Here is a 19,401-nt window from a genome sequence, read left to right as displayed (position 1 = left end):
TTCTAACCCCCTCCCCCATAGCTGTCATCCTGCTATCTATGAGTCTGTTTCTGTTTTGCTTGTTAATCTGGTTTGTTTATTAGATTCCACATATGAGTGAAATCATATGGTATTTGACTTTCTCTGACTGGTTTATTCAACTTAGCATAAGGTTGAACAAGCTTTTACATTTCATTCTAGCACTGGTGCACCTGATTCTCTTTGTCATCATTTCACAAATAAGTGTACTATATACATATTCAGACTTTAATTGCTGAAGATTCTACTTGTACATTATCAAGAGTTTTCAAATTCAATGACATCTCAAATTAAACTGGAATTTCCATCTAAACCTCTCTCTTTATAAAAAACACCAAGCAAACATTTTAGGCCTGTATCTGGACCTGGACCTGAACATATAAGCTTATTTTTATTATGAAGATCAGCATGTGTTTTATTTTCCAGGTCATTTTTCAAAAGGAAAATGTTTTTTATCACTTCATTTGTACTTACCTTTAGCATGAGTGACAATGGGTGAGAATGGAACACCCATTCAGGCTCACTAATCTACTAGTGTACGTTGATTTACTTTTTCGTCCTTCTTCTAACTCAGTGAAGTGGCAAAGAACACGGGCTCTAGAAACAGATGGCCTGGATGTGAATCCAGACTTTACTAATTACCAAATATGGGAACCTGAGCAAGTTCTTTAACTTCTCTTTGCCCTCGTTTTCTTTATGTAAAACACTGATGATAATAATACTTACATTGTTATTTGAATAAACATGATAATAATATGTAAAAGACATTGAAGAGTACTTGGCTTATAATAAGCACTCAATAAAAGTTACTTTATTATTTCTACCAATTAATTACCCCCATTCCAATTCACCCTTGGGTTTGAACATCATTTACATGATTTTCTAATGTCTGTTTCCAAAGTATGTTATCATGCAAAATAGATCAAATGAATTCTATTTAATGATTTAATGAATTAATCATTTGGGCTTTATTTAAATTAAGTCTTAGACATTTTTATCTGAGATATATTAATTTGCTTGGCCTATATCCTAGGCTCTTGTGAATAAAAGGTGCTTGAATAAAATATACCCTTCATCCTTGTCCCAAATTAGTGTGACTGGAGGCTCTTTGAAATGGGATTCCTGTCAGGCAATTCAAAGAGGTTTGAAAACAAACAAGCAAGCAAACTCTTAGCCAGTCTGATTGCATTCCACATTGATAATTAAATGGAGCTTGAGTACATTTATACTGAGTCAGGGTGTTTTAGCACCTTTTGACTTCTTTAATGTCCATCTAAGATTTCAGCAGCTCTCATTTAGATTGGAATGCAGTTTTCAAAACCCTGGTGAATCTAATCAAAATGAGTGAAAGCAGAAGAGAAACTGGGTTGTCAAGTTTTACTGGTGTGGATTTTCTTTTCCTTTACTGTTTTTTTTATAATGGATCCAAAACGTTTATGATTTACCAAGACTATGTTCTTTGAAACTGGAAAATTAACACAATGTAACAAAAACACTCTAATCCACTGACTATCCTCCATGATGGCATTTGGGAAAGCAAAAAGAGGGATTTCTTCCCAATTCATTCCAGTTTTCAAGAAGCAAAGGAAAATTTTTATTTATTTCATTTTTTGGACATTGTCTATTGACTTTCATTTTATTACATATAAACTTTCAATTTAATAAGGCTTGTTGGAAAGCATAAAGAAGGAAACATTGAGAAGGCTAATTTATATTTCTTTGATTTTGGAATGAAAGTTGTTTTATTTGATATACCTAACTCAACCTTCCCACTGAGATGCTACTTGAAGATTTGGGGAATGTATTCTTTATTTCAACACCATACTCCTTGATGAGGCATTCAAGGAAGCCTCCTTGATGGTTCCAAATAGTCCTGTAGGGAAGGCAAGGATTTGAATTTATGTGTGGGAAGAGTGTTAAAAAAGTACATGGAAACAAAAGAGAAATTGTTGTTGTTGGTATAAAATGGACAAGAGGTAGAAGGTAGGTGAGAGGTTTCGTTCTAAAATGTAAAAATAGCATCATCTTTTCTAATCTTCTAAAGCACTGAGTTCTTAACTTCTTCCAAAATGACATGCATCCAGGCCAATGATAATTTGGGAATCATAGGCAGCTAACCTCAGGTTGTCTGGTTGTTGTCCTTGCATTATTTAGTCAACGACCTCAAAATTCCTGGATGACATCACTCCTGCTCATTTAGAGATGATGTCTCTGACCTAAAACTTAAGGTCATATTCTAATACTTCTTAGATAGTTGCTATAATTACCCTTTCTTTGAACAGAGTTTAGTGTAAACCACTCCAAACCACAGAATGTCTACGTCTTTATTGATCAAGTTCATCATTAGGGATTTTAAGGAACCTTATATTCAGGAAGGCAAAAAATGACCATCCAGATTTCATATATGACGTGACTAAGATCCACAGAAATTTATGAGGATTACATGAGATCCCTCTACTTATTAGTGGTGGAATCATAAGTAAAAAGAGGTATTAAACATTGTATATCTACAATGTTGTTTCCCCAACACATATTATCAAAATGATACTTTCTCTTTTCTCCTATCACACTGTGATAGGTACACAAGAAATCTTCTAGCATTTTTGTATATATTCCTTGGCAACTAATACGATTTAGCCTTATGGAATTTGTTATTGAGCTAGTATTTTTCCTTGTATTTTACATCTTTACAGGTCTTTATTCACCTCTCCCACCATTTTGAAGATATTAATAGCAGACCAAGTCTGTAATGTATTTTTATACTCCCCTGTGTATATTATGCCTTAGCCTTTAAGGCACAGTATACAGCACAGTACTATGCCTTTAATACTATGCCTTACCTAAAGTTGGTTCTACTACAGGAAAATATTTATGATTGCTCAATTTATAAAGTAGAAATCTGCATGATGTAGTGATCATTGGGTTGTTTAAGGTTTAGACTGTATGTCTCTACCTCATAATGTGTAGAACCTCACCCAAGGCAGATCAATTAACATACGTAAACCTCAGGTTCTTTGTAGCACATACAAACAATGGCAGATCAAACAGGATAATGTGTGTGGAAATGCTTCAGTAACTGCACTCCTTCTCTTTCCTCACTCTATGTGCATTTTATCTGGCTTTGACCTCAGTAATGTCTCAATGATTGAGCTAAATCAGTTGAATTTATTGTGTGTTGGGTTGAATGGGGATGTTTACAAAGCAAGGAATGTTCTGGACTCTAGGAATGACACACCAACATGGGACAGTGAGCTTAAGTTACCACAAATGTAAGTACAAATTGATTTTGACTGTACAACCTACAGCTTCAAAATAACAGTTTGCGTGTTGAAAACAAAAAAGACAAATTACATTCTTTCTTCTTTTTGCCTCATGTAGAATTACCCTCTTTGAGGTAAATGCTGCTTCTTGTAATGAGGAATATATAGGAAAGCTGGCAATAAGAGCAAATAAGCTCTTGAGAAATTTTCAGTGGAGATGACCACCATGCTTGCTTTTGGCTGTTATCTAACTTACTCACAAAGAACACAGTAATGGTTACCTGATCTACAGAGTTCATCAGGTGGACAGATTCATTATAAGAGTCTATGAGTTAAATGACTACTCTTAGGACTCCTTATCTTGATCTGGGATGTTAGATCTCACATTTTAAATGATGCTTTATTTTTATTGGAATAATTCTTTGTGCAGGTCCAGATCCCACTCACAGTGTGTGTAATATGCCATAGCAAACAGATAAATCATCCCCCACCATCACATAAATGTGAGGTTACAATAATTTTGCCCTGAGTGCTGAAATGCTGGCACTTTCAGGATTGTTACCTTATAATGTTATTTTAGAGAAGAAATAATAGCACTTTTCTCTATCTTTTAAAAATATCTTCAAGTATTTTCCAGGGCACTAATCATAAAATCTGTGCTTCATAAAAGAAGTGGAAAATAAGAAATGAATTAGACTTCAAACAACACTGAGAACTATGTGAATGCAGAGTATGTTGGGAGGTAAACCTTTTGGACTTTAGACATGTTAAATAAAAAAAACTTAATAGTGAGATTATTTTTGTTCTTTCAGGATAGGAAATGTTGAATAAAGATGAGTGAGACATATTCCATTTTCTTTTGATTTTTTTTTTGCTTCTTCACATAGTCATTTACCCTAAAAAATGCATTTAAAAAATAAAAACAGCAATGTGCCTTTTCTTCAATAGTTAAAATGAAACTCCGATGGCTTGAAAATAGTCACTGGATGGTAGTAAATAGAATTTAATTTAAATTTATAAGGAGTATATTATTCAATTAGCACTGTTTTTATGACCCACATTTCTTTATACTTGATGCAAAGGAACACTTTACTATTAAAAATGAGGATAAAATAAGATAATTATGAAAGTAAATATTCCAATTATGTAATAACTTCAAATATTTTGAGGCTTTTCTTTATCACATTTAATAAAAATGTAATTGTCTCAAAAAATAAGTGTTTCTAAAAGTGGTTCAGATACAAGTTGAAACATGCAATGAAACTTTCCTAAGATGTATATCATGTTTTTGTTTCCCATCTACTAGTTCTAGGGTGACACGGGTAAATTATTTAACCTTTATGAATATCAGTATTCTTATTTTTTAAATAGTGGACATATTAGCTTCTTGCCTCTTTTTGGGTTGTTGTGAGCACCAAACAGAATGATGGATGCAATTACACTTTGTAAAATGGCAAAATGTCATACCAAAGTGAAATTCATCACCTCTATTCTCTTTCAGTTCCAATTGTCAATATAGCAATTCTCACAAACACATTAAAAGGGCTCTTGAAACTTGCAAATCAGACAGGTATCATAACAGCCTTATAATCCTGTGTTCTCTTCCTCAGGGGCAAGATTCATTCAAGACTAATCGAGAAAGTCCCTTGCCAGATGTCCAACTGCACACACTTTCCAGAGTACATTCTCTTAGTAAATTATTTAGATAATATAAATTTTAGATTATCTGAAATATTTCTATTGGGAAATTCCTTGAGAACAGTACAATGCTTTGTTCATAATAGGCCCTTACTATATATTTGTGGATTAAATGAGTGGATTTGTGGATTAATAGCAAGTAATCTGAAAGTGACCCCACTATGCTATAACATGGTGACTGATGAAGCTTTGTGCACTTGTGCTTCAGAGCAGTGATCTCTCTGCTGATGACTCATGCCCTCCCACGGACACACCAGCTCACATCCAGTCTACAAGTTTAGGCACTCTCTAGTATGACCATATTCCAATGAAGGGTTGATTCTCCAATATCCTATTGAAAGTCCATAAAATCCAAAGCATGAATAAATTCAAATTTATTGGGTAGCTACTATGCATAAAAAATTGTTTCACTGTGCACAAAGAAATGTAAGAGTTACTGTTCTATCAATATAGTGAAATGAGTCAAGTGGATTCCTACATGACCATAAGCACAAATGAATGCTTCTAAGATATAAGAATGAAAATGTCCAAACCCATAATTAGGCTCAAACATAAAAAGACTTCAAAAAGCTAAAGAATAAACTATAATTTTTAGAAATGAATAGGAGCACATAACCATGTGAGTAAATACACAAATTGATGCAGTGGCTCGAGGTGGGGATTGGGGCTTCAGTATCCACCTGGGACACTGGGACCCTGTCAAGTAGAGGCTATAACCAATAATCCTGCATAAAGACAGACCTTGGAAGGCTTCCTGTGCAGCCTACAAGCCCAGGGAAATAACAAAATAGCATGCTAGTCTATGGTTTGAGAATCTGAGTGACAATTATAACTCATGTTAACAATAGGATATAGAGAAGACTCATTATCTCCTCCCCAACAAAATACAAATTTCTGTGCTGCCTATTGGTAGGCCCACTCCCATCCTCCAGCTTTAACCCCTGGTGCTCACTGATCTGTTTATTTCTCCCGAATGCTTTTCAGTATTTTTTAATGATTGTTTTAGTCATTCTAATAGATGTGTACCTCACAAGGTTTTAGTTTTTATTTTTCTGAAGGATAATGATGATGAACATCTTTTTATGCACTTACCAGCTTTTCGTATACCTCCCTCTGGTGAAGTGTCTGATCAAGTATTTTTGTGTGTTTTTTTTCTTGATTGTATTTTTCCTATATGTTGAATTTTAAGAGTTTTAAAAAATATTTTTTTCAAAATAGTTTTTTGTTGAACATATGCCTTGAAAATATTCCTTCCTAGTTCAGTAGTTTGTCTTTTCATTCTTCTTAACAGTGTTTTTTTAGAGCAACTTAAAAATGTTTATAAAATTTAATTTATCGTTTTTTCTTCATGGATTTTACTTTCGGTGTTATATCTAAGAATACTTTGTTACTTTGCCTAACACCAGGTAACAAATATTTTTTGTTGTTCTTCTAAAAATATATAGTTTTATATTTCAAACTTATACCTATGTTAAGGTAAAATTTTGTATTAGTTGTGGTGTTAGGGTCAAGGGTTTTTTGTTTGTTTGTTTTTCTTTTGGTGTAACAATTTACAATGGTCTCTTCACTACTTGTTGAAGAGACTTTTCTATGTTAAAATCCTTTTTATATTTGTCAAAATTAATTGGCAATATTTGTATGGGTCCATTCCTGAACTCTATCCATTACATTAGTGAATTTGTCCATCCCTATCTGCCAGCACACAGTCTTAATCACTGTAATTTTACAACAACTTTAAAGTTGACTAATGTGATTTCCTCAACTTTTCCTTTTTTTTAGCTATTCCAGTTCTTTTGCCCTTGAATGTATCTATATTATGTTGAGTCTTCTAACTCATAAATATGGTATGACTCTCCATTTATTTCAACCCTTTTTATTTATTTTGTCAGTATTTTGTAGTGTTCAATATATATATTTGGTACATATTTTTTATATTTATATCTAAGCATATCAATTTTTAACTATTATAAATGAAATTGCTTTTAAAAAATTGTTTTGAAATTGTTAATTAGAGCAAATAAAATTTAAAATTCAATTATATTAAATTTAGATGACATTAAAATTAACATTAAGGCATAAATACCATAAATAGATTAAAAGAAATTCTACTTAACCACATAATGGGAGAATATACTGATAATGTATATGATGGAGAAAGAATTATTATTGAGAATATATAAAGAATTCCTACAATTGAGTGAGTGAAAAAAGCCAATACAATTGAAGAATGGACAAAGATGTAAACAGCAACTGAGAATATGAAATAAAATGGCTAATAACCATGTAAAAAGATAACATTACTAGCTATCAGGAAAAAAATTTAAAACAGAAATGAATGAAAATTTCACACTCATCTGTTTGGAAAAATTTAAAAACGTGTGTGTGTGAGAAAGAGAAAGAGAGAGAAAGAGAGATAGAGACAGAGAGACAGACAGAAGAGAGACAGAGACAGAGAGAGAGAATGAATCAGTGTTAGCTGGAAATAAAAAAATAGGAATTCCCATCTATTGATCTATTCAGAGGTATGTTAGTAGATGTTTAAAAACTGGCTCTCCAGTAAAATAAGAAGACTCATCTGGTAGCATTGGCTTATTTCAGGCTAGCAATGGTATATGACATTACTGAGAAGAGATGTGTACAATTAAAATGATAACATCTAAAACCTAGTGTTCTAATTTTAAGTATATACTATCAAGAAACCATAATTTATAGAAACAGGGGCATTAATTTTAAAGGAAAAAGGTTGGAAATAATCTAAATCTAAATAAGTAAATCTAAATCTGGTCACCTAAATAATCTAAATAGAATCATAATAAAATCAATAATATTACATTTCTATATAATGTCATACAGTAGCTGAAGTGAATAAGCTGGGTACATAAAGCTATGCAGATAAATCTTACAAACACAACTTTAGGTGAACAAATAAAATAACAATGTGATAGTAGGAATGTAAATTTTAAAAGCAAAGTACAATATACTTTATAATAAAATATGTAAACATGGATTGAGAAAGACATACCAGTACCTTTCTTCAGCCACCTCAGAAGAGGGTGGGAGAGGAGTAGGAAAGAGATAGAGAGCTTCAATTATTTTGGTAACAATTTAATTCTTTTCGAAAATAGAGGAAGACCTGCAGCTTATGTGGCAAGACTGAATTTAGATCAGGATAGAGGGTACTTTCATTGCGTGTTTGAAATATATTTAGGAGAATAACTCTCTCTGGCCCAAAGATCTTACAGCCTGCTGTGATGACAGCAGGAGTTTTGCAGACATGGATAGTTTGTGTAAATACAGGGTCAGGCACAAACAATGCCCTTGTTTTATTACAAAATCTTTATTACAAAATCATAAGCATGTGATTCTGTAACGTAACAATATCTCATTCAAGCACTCCATAGGACATTTTAGGTGAAGTGTTCAAATTGCTGTCCATCTTGTGTGAGACATTCATGTGCTCTACCAACCACACTCAAGCAAGCCTTACTTCTGCTGGGCCCTGTACAAAGTCATGGTCAGTACTACATGACAGTAATATGTATAAAGGCCCTCAAGGGACACTAGTCACCTGAGGAAGCAGGGAGTGCTTCATATTCCATGAACTTTATGTCTATTTCCTGGACCTGGAACATCCCCTATGAAATGCGGTGGCTCTCAGTCTGGGGCCACTGGAATGAGAAGCATCACTTGGCTCATAAATTACTATAGGGCATATATTTAAGTGAGATGTCTGCTTTCATGATGCGCAATAGGAAGAGATGCCAAAAGGAACCACCAAAGAATACCATGAGATGTTAATGGTGAACCAACACAGAGAAGGAGGCAGAAGCCCGGTAAGACACAATTGCTCTATTAATCACTACATTCAATTCCTTTCTTTATATTGATTAGCTTTACTGAACTGATTTGATCTGTAACCCAGACATTTGCCAGTCATTTCAAGGGTCTGCCTAAGGAAGACAGAACTAAAATGTCCATTTAAAGTCGAAAGCTATCAGTCAGTACATGGATGGGCAATTAGAAAGAGAATATTTATCAACTTCCAGAATGTTAGTGTTAGGATTCAGAGTTCAGTTATGTCATTTTTATCTTCTTTCAGGTGAGGAAATCAAGGCCCCAGAGTGATTGTTACTTACCAGACACCAATAGTGGCAAAACAAGATCTGAGGTCCAAATAATTTAATTACAAGTTGAGTGACCTGCATGTACTAAAAGAAATAATCTATTACAAAAACCTTCAAGCTAGATTGTTTGGGGTTGTCTCTCTTTTGCCCTCTCCCTTTTATTCCAAGCTCAAAAAAAATAAATACATTTTGAAAATCCCACAGGATTGAAATGGTTGAAGACAACTAGCTCTTTAATTATGATGTGCAGTGAGCTGCTTTACCCTTCGCTAATCTCTGAAGTTGGATTGCCCAGTACCTTTGAATGCTCCCTGACAGGTCCCTGTGATTTGTATCAGCTCACAAAATTTTAAAAAAAAAGCAGACTTGCAGCTCTAATTTGCCAGAATCCTTAAGATCTCTTTTATCATGTTCTGCTGCCTGGATGGGAAGCAACATTCTCTTTAGTGGCAATCTGCTCTAATCATTTTTTATTCAGGTGTCAGGCAGGGTTCAGGCAAAACATGAAAGAGAGTGATTGGAGCACAGTGACTTCAGATGGCTTAAACCACATCACACAGGCAATTTTTATCCTTTTTATTTGGCCATATTTAAATAAGTTTCTTTTACAACGTAAGAGACCAGACCACTGCACAGGATATAAATAAGGGCCATCAGAAAAGATCATGGCATTTGGAGTCTGAAGTTACTCCCTTCTGTATGTGTATGACCTTGGGTCTCTAAATTTGAGTCCTCATTTCTCATACACAAAACAGGGAATAAAAATGTAGCCATCACTGGATTATTATAAAGAGGAAATGTGCTTTGAGAGTTGTATATAAAAGTGCTTTATATATTTTAAAGTGTTACACAAATGTTAGCAACCTACATCCATTTCCTAGATGAAATTTTTAAACTTGCCATCTTGTCTAGAAGTCAGTTAAAAACAAGACACACTGAAAATTTCATAGTAAATATCTAACTGCACCTGTCCTGAGTTGGTAAAAAAAAAAATCAGGTTCTTATTAGTATTCTGTGCTGTAGCTGTGCCCTTCTAAAACATACATGTAAGGACAAGTTTTGTAGTAAGCAATGGTCTTATATACTTTAGGTTTCTAGAGACAAGAGAAGAATTGTCTGTTCAGTTCACTAAGAAACTATATCAGTTTACAAGGGGGTCCCCAAAAAATGGAATTATCTTCTGGAGGGCGGGCACCTTGTAGTACAGGCTTCCTCTGCTAGGCAAGTGTTCTAGAAACCTACCTGTACCACTTGTACCCACTGGCATTGTTGTGAGAGGCTTCATTTGGATTCAGTGCATTTTTTTTGAAGACTCTGTCAGCAGTGCCATAATCAGTGACAAAGAAGGAAGGCTGACTCTCTCCCCCCCTGCATTCAGTGCAGGCAAATGTGTCTCAAAGCAGTTTTGCTTGCACCACTGGGTTTAAACTGAGAAGAACAGATCTCTTTCATTACTCTTAGTGCTCCCTCTGTTGGCCCATCTCAATGATGGGTGATTTACTAGAGCATCTGCCCACATTGTGCTGAGCATTCAGCAGTTTTTGACGCAAAATGGCATGATCTCTGTGCCCCACCCTTTTGCTTCACCCAATCTTGTCCCATGTGAATTTTTCTTTTTGTTTCCCTAGATAAACAAAAGTCCTCGAAGGGAAATATTTTGCTGATGTGGAAGAAGAGGGAAAAAATAGCAGAAGCACTAGTCTTCTTAGGCATCAAAATCAATGAGTTCAAAGCTATTTTGAGCAGTGGAAAAAAGGGCTCAATAGGTATATTGCATCAAATGGAGAGTACTTTGAAGGTGACTGAAGTTTAAACATGTAAGAATAAATGCACAATTTTTTAAAATAAATATATTCTGTTTTTTGGGTCTCCCACTCATATATTACTTTATGAGAAAAAAAGTTAATGAGAAAAGACAGCAACTGGGGCCACCAGGAAAACATTCAAAATGGTAGCTAGTGTGGGGGTCTTTGCTGGTTGAGAGAACTTCTCCATCGTTTTTGGTGATATAGGTGTGGGGCAAGCTCCATGTGACACCACAGGCTTTTTTAGTCCATTGTTGTGGCTTCTTGTTTGGTCTGACTCGCACATCTTGGGGTAGAGGCTTTAAAGAGTCAATTACCTGCACTGGTACTGTCACCTGTAGTTGTTCATTCTGGTGGACTCCGGGCTGCCTGGTCTGGCCTCCAGAAAAGTTTAATGTATTTTTAACCCTGTGGCATATTTTCGTGGTTCCCTCATCAAGGTTAAAATCCTTATGATGGAAACAATGGGATATTATCTCTTATTTCTTAAGGAAGTAGTGCCCCATAGCAGAGATAATTGTTCACACTACTGATGGGTTAATATTGCTCTGCCAGTTCAGACTTAAGAGGCAAACAACCATAGGTCCAACTTGACTCCTAAATATCTTACTATTACCATTTTTTCTAATGCCTATAAGTCCCATAGGTTCATTGAGAAATGTTTATAATTACAAACTTTGTGCTAGACAGAGTGCTAATGCTAAGTATGGAGAGAAAAATCCACATTCCTGTATATGTGACTGCTCCCTTGAAAGTCTTAATGATATGTTACAATTTTGATGGCTGAGGGCATTAGACCCTGCAGATATGGTGTATCATTTGAGTCACAAGGATTGGTTTGTCTGATATGGCCATATTCTTGCCCGTCCTTTTGTAAAGGGATTCCAGCCAAGGGCCCCCCAAAGGGAGATTTGTAATAGGGTCCAAAACTTGGGGTGGCCAGGAATATAGGATATCCCCACCCCCACAAGTCTGACTGGGGGATGGGACACATGGAGCAGGGCCATTGAGAGTTATTTTGCATATCAATAACAGCAGACTAGTCTTCTTAGCTATATGCAAAAGTGGTTATTTTGCACATCAACAAGGCTAGCTAGGGAGATGGGTATGATTTTGACCTGTGATGTAACTGGGAGGCTGCTCCCCTTATAGCACCTGTGTGAGAGCTTGAAGATAGTTCACTCCCTGCCACAGGGACGTGCCTGTCTGGACTTACTATGGCAGCCAAGAAAGGCAGAGAATACAGGAGTGCTAACAGGTGTAGCCAATTGTGGGAAGAGTCGGAAATGGGGTTGCAGAGGAAAATTCGTGCTAGAATTTAAACCTAGGTGTGGTAGCCATGCTGGATCTTAACCACATGGTTCTGGAAGCAGAAGGAGGACTACCTTGACCATGTGGCTTAGGAAGCAGGAAAGCATGATGTATTGGCGATGCAGCTAAGGTACCAGGACAGCATGATATAGCATTTTCTAAGAATATAGAAGTATTCCCCAGCTCACCACGAGAATGTGGTTTTGGATTAAGAACTGGAGATCACGACGATATAGCTGATGGTGCTGGGGACTGGGGGAGGCCTGCCCAGCTAAGCTTGGATTACTGGGAGGAACTGTGACTCTAGCTTGAGGTATGGACTTCTGTTTCTTTTCCTGAGATACGTTACCCCTGACTGGCCTGACTGAACAAAAGAGAGAAGGTAGGACTGTGTCTGTTTGTGGGTATTTTAAAGGAACTTTGGGATTTCTTAATGGCAACATTCTGCCCTTACTCTAAACCTGTATAACTTTTGAATAAATAGTTCCTTTCATTTTCACCAAACTCTGACACTGAGAGCCACAATTCCTTACACGTGGTGGCAGGCAAAGAACCCACGGTGACAGACAGAACCTGGAGGAGGGGGCTCATTTTAGTAACAATATCTGGGTGCCCACGGGTTCCTTTCTGTAACACTTTCTCCACTGGTAAAGGAGGAGAAATGGAAGAGAGGGCATACATCAATGAACTACTATATTTCCATGGGTTTTGCTCAGCTTTGCATATAACTATTTCCCTACCAATGTAGACTAAGTAAAGGAGAATGTTTAAAAAAAGGCATACATTAGTATATTCATTAGCCTCTGGATTGCAATAAAATGTAAGAATTCCAATGTACTTACAACAGATGGAAATACTGCAATAAACTTTTGAATAAAAAACTTAAAATTTTATCCCTGAGAACTTTTTTATTGTATTTTTGTCCATTACCATTCATTCCCCTATATTCCCCCTCCCCCACAATCATCACACTGTTATCCATGACCATAAGTCCTTTTTCCTTTTTGCATAATCCCTCCATCCCCTATCCACCTCCCCATAGCTGTCACCCTGCTTTCTATTTATGAGTCTGCCTCTTGCGTTTGTTAGTTCAGTTTGTTCATTAGATTCCACGAGTGAAATTATATGTTACTAGTCTCTCTTTGACTGGCTTATTTCGCTTAGCATAATGTCTCCACCTCCATCCATGCTGTTGCAAAGGGTAAAATTTTCTTCTCTTTTTATAACTAAGTAGAATTCCATTATGTAAATGTCCGATAGTTGTTTTATCCATTCCTCAATTGATGGACACTTGGGCTGCTTCCATATCTTGGGGGTTGTAAATAATGCTGTAATGAACATTTGGGTGTGTGTGTTCTTTCAAATTAATGCTTTGGGTTCCCTCGGATATGTTCCCAGAAGTGGGATTACTGGGTCAAAAGGGAGATCCCTTTTTAATTTTCTGAGGTATCTCCATATTGCTTTCCACAGTGGCTGCACCAGTCCACATTCCCACCAACAATACAAAAGGGTTCCCTTTTCTCCACATCCTTGCCAGCACTTGTTGTTTGTTTGTTGTTTTATTGATGATAGGCATTCTGACCAATGCGAGGTGATACCTCATTGTGGTTTTTAATTTGCATTTCTATGATAATTAATGACATTGAGCATTTTTTTCATATTTCAATTGAACATTTGTATGTCCTATTTGGATAAGTGTCTTTTCAGGTCCTTTCATCTTTTTTTAATTGGGTTATTTGTTGTTTTAGTGTTGAGTTTCATAAGTTCTTTATAAATATTAAATACTAACCCCTTACAGATATAACAGCAAATATATTTTCCCATTCTGTAGATTGCCTTTTTTTTTGTTGATGGTTTCTTTTGCTGTGCAAAAACTTTTTAGCATTATTCTAATTATCCTAATTCCAAAGCCAGATAAAGACACTACAAAAAAAAGTTGAGGACAATATGTCTGATGAACATAGATGTTAAAATCCTCTACAAGGAGTCCTAAGATGGCAGCTTTGTTGGAGCGTAATCCCCTTCCTCTATGCAGGGGAGAGAAACTAGAGGATCGGCGGAGGAACAGAGCAAGGGGCATAGGTTATGACAACATTTATGAAAATAGGACATCAAAAATTATTGCGATCATTGAAAAACCAGATGGTAAGGAGACTGCTTCAGGACAATAGGGACCCAGGGATCAGCGTGGAGACCAGGGGGGTTGGAGCCCCCAGGCCCAGTGCTCCTGGGTCTGCTTCAGAGCACCCAGGAGAGTGGAGTCACCACTCCATCCCTGGACAACAGGGATTGGGCAACACCACGGGAGGCCTTATTGCTTGAAGGCACAGAGAGGGGAGTTGGACTGGGAGACAGTCGAGCAGGGGCTGCAGACACCCACGCATAGTCCTGGGAGGGGTGAGTGCCCCCAGCCTACACAACCAGGGGTGGCCTGGACGTACGCCTGTGCCCCCAGCCTGGTGGGATTGTGGTTCTGTGGAAGACCCAGACCTCCCAGCCCTGAACAAGGAAAGGGCTCTGGTGTTCTCAGGTTTCTGGAGCCTACAGTGGTGAACTTGGGGGAGCACTCGCCCCTTGGGGATTTCTGACTCTCACTGTGAACCCAGAAGAGTTGCAGTGCTTTAGTGGTCCCTGGAGCCCGCAATGGGGAAATTGGTGGAAGTGCACACCCCTTCTCAATCCCTGGAGCTTGCACCATTAATCCAGAAAAGATGAGGGTGCTTCCCGAGAAATAGAGCCCACCACAGTGAAATTTGGGGGAAGGGTGCGTCTCCTTGCCATCCCCAGAGCTTGTATCGTGAACCCGGAAAAGACACAGGAGCTCTGCGGGGCCCTGGAGCCTCAGAGACCGCAGCAGTGAGCTCCGGAGAACATGCTTGGGAGTGCCCACACCCACATCCAGGGACCTGCAGGAGGAGGTGGGATGGCTCTGGGGAGAGCACGCTGCTGGCCCTAAAGACAGTGCCAGAGACACTAACTGGATTCTGACTGGGAAGAGTGAAAAGCATTCCTAATGCCCCTCAGCCTGCTGAAGCCAGCAAGACCAGAAAAACTGGTTTGGCCAGTTAGAAACCAACAAGAGGTTTCTGTTGTTGTTGTGTTTTTTTTGGCTGTTGTTGTTGTTTGATTTTATCTGTTTTTTTAAGTGACTTTTTATTTTTTTAATTCCTATTATTTTTATATCTCTCAATTCCTTATGTTTCTCTCCCTTTCATCCTAGTATTATTCCTTCCACTCCAAATTTATCTCTCCTGCATTCCATCTTCTGTTCCCCCCAACTTTTTTGAGCCTGCAAGTTACTGCTAATTTGTATTATCTTTTTCTAACTTTTCTGACATTTTTAATTTTAATAGTATTTTGGTATTCTTTTTCTTTCTGTATAATCTTCTTTGCTTGGCTGGTTATACTGTTGTTTGATAGGTTCCCCCTATAATTTCAGTCACACTGTGTTGATAATTTACTGTCCTTCATTTGTGTTCCACTAGTACACCTCTCAATGTTCTATACTCCTTATTCTTTTTATCTAGATCTCATAGATTCTGCCACATGATTGTTGCTTTAATATTACTATAAATAAGACCTAGTTCATACAATTGTAAATCCTACTCAACACGCCTCCCTGATCTCAGCCCACTTCACATTTCCTGAACTATATTATTGTGGGGGTTCTCTCTATTCTTTTACACACTACTCCTATTTACTAACCTTTCTCCCCACCCTACCTCAGAATATGACCTCCCACAGCCTCACAGCTTTCTAGATCCAACTAACGGTCCTTTCCTCCCAAATGAGAGTCTTATCTTCTTTCCATACTTTCTAAAATGTGGCTAGTGGAGTGGAAGATCACGGTTAACACTATACGTAGCCAAAAGATCTTCCATCTATTCTCTACTGGCTGCTACTGTAAATATAGAATACTGTCTTGCTGTCTTAAACCATCTTGCCTTACTCCTCCAACTGATCACAAAAAAGAGTAGGAGGAAGCTTTGAACACCAGGACACCTGAAGGAGACTGCACCACTGAATCTCACAGGTGTTCTACCACAGAAGTTCACACCATAATCACAGGGAACCAGAACAGATCAATTTAAGAAACAGAGGCTAATAAGAAGAGTTTCATTAACAATGAGAAGACAAAGAAACAACCCCAAAATGAAGGGAAAGGAGGAAGCCTCAGTAAGAATGCTAAATGAAATAGAGGCAGCTCAAGTATTAGATATTGAGTTCAAGACAATGATTATCAGGAAGCTCAATGAACCCACAATGAACTACCAGAAACTACAGGGAAGCTACAACAATCTTACTGCAAACTATATCAGCATGAAAAAGGAAATAGAAACTATTAACAAGGGCCAAGAGGAAATGAAGAATACAATTTCTGAACTGAAGAACACAGTAGCAGGAATGAAAGCAGGATTGATGAAGCAGCAGACCAGATTAACAAATTGGAAGACAAAGTAGAAAAAAAACATCCAGAAAGAGCAAGAAAAGGAAAAGAGGCTCAGAAAGAATGAAGAGGGATTAAGAGAAATGCAAGACAATATGAAATGTAATAATATCTGTATAACCAGGGTACCAGAAGGAGAAGAAGAAGAGCAAGAGATAGAAAACCTATTTGAAAAAGGAATGATGAAAAACTTCCCTAATTTGTTGAGAGAAAAAGTCACACAAATCCAGGAAACACAGAGAATCCAAATCAAGAGGAACCCAAAGAGACCCACCTCAATACACATCAAAATTAAAATGGCAAAATTTCAAGACAAAGAGAGAATCTTAAAGGCAGCAAGGGAGAAACAGGAAGTAACATACAAGGGAGCCCCAATAAGGCTAACAGATGACTTCTCAATGGAAACACTCCAAACCAGAAGAGAATGGCAAGAAATACTCCAAGTAATGAGAACCAGAGGTCTGCAACCAAGGGTACTTTGCCCAGCAAGGCTCTCAATCAAGATAGAAGGCCAAATAAGAAGCTTCTCAGACAAAAGAAGTCTAAAAGAACACACTTCCACAAAACCAGCTCTGCAAGAGATGCTAAAGGAAATTCTTTAAGGAAAGGAAGAAAAAGAGAGAGAAAGAGAGGAACACACGTACATAAAAGGCAATGAATAAGTACCTATCAATAATAACCTTAAATGTAAATGGATTAAATGCTCCCATCAAAAGACATAGAATAGCTGAATGGATAAGAAAACATGACCCATACATATGCTGCCTACAAGAGACCCACCTCAGGATAAAAGACCTGCACTGGCTGAAAGTGAAGGGCTGGAAACAAATTTTCTAAGCAAACGGACAGGAAAAAAAAAGCCGGGGTAGCAATACTCATATCAGACAAAATAGACTTCCAAAAAAGGGCCATAAAGAGAGACCCAGAAGGTCACTTCATAATACTCAAGAGAAGAATCCACCAAGAAGACATAAATATTGTGAATATATATGCACCCAACATAGGAGTACCCAAATACATAAAGAAAATCTTGGAGGACTTCAAGAAAGATATGGACAGCCACACAATTATAGTGGGGGATTTTAACACCCCACTGTCAAAAATGGACAGATCTTCCAAACAAAATATCAACAAAGATATTGTGGCATTGAACAATACTCTAGATGAAATGGATTTACCTGATTTATACAGAGCCCTCCATCCCAAAGAAACTAAATACACAGTCTTTTCAAATGCACATGGAACATTTCCAAAGATAGACCACATGATAGGACGCAAAGCAAGTCTCAACAATTTCAATAAAATTGAAATCATATCAAGCATTTTCTCCACAAGGGACTTGTGAGCATTTTTTCACAAGGGACTGAAACTAGAAACCAACCCCAAGGAAAAAAACCCAAAATACTCGAAATCATGGAGATTAAATAACATGCTATTAAACAATGAATGGATGAGTAATGAGATCAAGGAAGAAATCAAAAGGTTTCTGGAAACAAAGGAAAATCAACTCACAACAACCCAAAGCATATGAGACACAGTGAAGGCAGTCCTGAGAGGGAAGTTCATAATGATACAGGCCCACCTAAAAAAGTTAGAAACACTTCAAACAAACAACCTAATGCTATGTCTACAAGAACTCAAGGAACAACAACAAAGACAGCCCAGAGCAAGCAGAAGGAAGGAAATACGATCAGAGCAGAATTAAATGACATAGAGACTAAAAGCACAATTCTAAGGATCAATGAATCCAAGAGCTGGTTCTTTGAAAAGATAAACAAAATTGACAAGCCTTTAAGCAGACTCATCAAGAAAAAAAGAGAGAAAACCCAAATAAACACAATCAGAAATGAAAGAGGAGAGATTACAACAGATACCACAGAAGTCCAAAGCATTGTAAGAAATTACTACAAAGAACTATATGCCAAGAAATTTGAAAACCTAGGTGAAATGGACAAATTGCTACAAAAATATAATCTTCCAAAACTCAATGAAAAAGAAACAGAAAGCCTGAACAAACCAATAACAGCAAAAGAAATGAAGCAGTAATCAAAAAACTCCCAAAACACAAAACCCCTGGACCAGATGGTTTCACAGGAGAATTCTACAAAGCATTTAAGGAAGAGCTAACCCCTATCCTTCACAGACTATTCCAAAAAATCCAAAAAGATGGAAGACTCCCAAACTCTTTTTCTGAGGCCAACATCATCCTAATTCCAAAACCAGATAAAGTCACAACAAAGAAAGAAAAATTCACGCCAATATCACACTGATGAACATTGACACTAAAATCCTCAACAAAACACTGGCGAACCACATCCAATAATACATTAAAAAGATCATACACCATGACCAAGTGGGATCCATTCCAGGGATGCAAGGATGGTGCAATATTCACAAATCACTAAATGTAATACCTCACGTAAACAAAAGCAAAGACAAAAACTACATGATATATCAATAGATGCAGAAAAAGCATTTGACAAGGTGTAGCACCCATTTATGATAAAAACACTCAGCAAAGTGGGAATAGAGGGAGCATTCCTCAACATAATAAATGCCATACATGACAGACCTACAGCCAGCATCATACTCAATGGGCAAAATTTAAAATCTTTTCCACTAAGATCAGGAACAAGACAAGACTGTCCAATTTCACCCTTGCATTTAATAAAGTACTGGAAGTTTTAGCCACAGCAATCAAACAAGAAAAAGAAATGAAAGGCATCCAAATTGCAAAG

Source organism: Phyllostomus discolor, chromosome 9 (assembly GCF_004126475.2).
Source record: "Phyllostomus discolor isolate MPI-MPIP mPhyDis1 chromosome 9, mPhyDis1.pri.v3, whole genome shotgun sequence".
In the NCBI taxonomy this organism is placed as follows: domain Eukaryota; kingdom Metazoa; phylum Chordata; class Mammalia; order Chiroptera; family Phyllostomidae; genus Phyllostomus; species Phyllostomus discolor.
Note: the sequence above shows the minus strand (reverse complement) of the source record.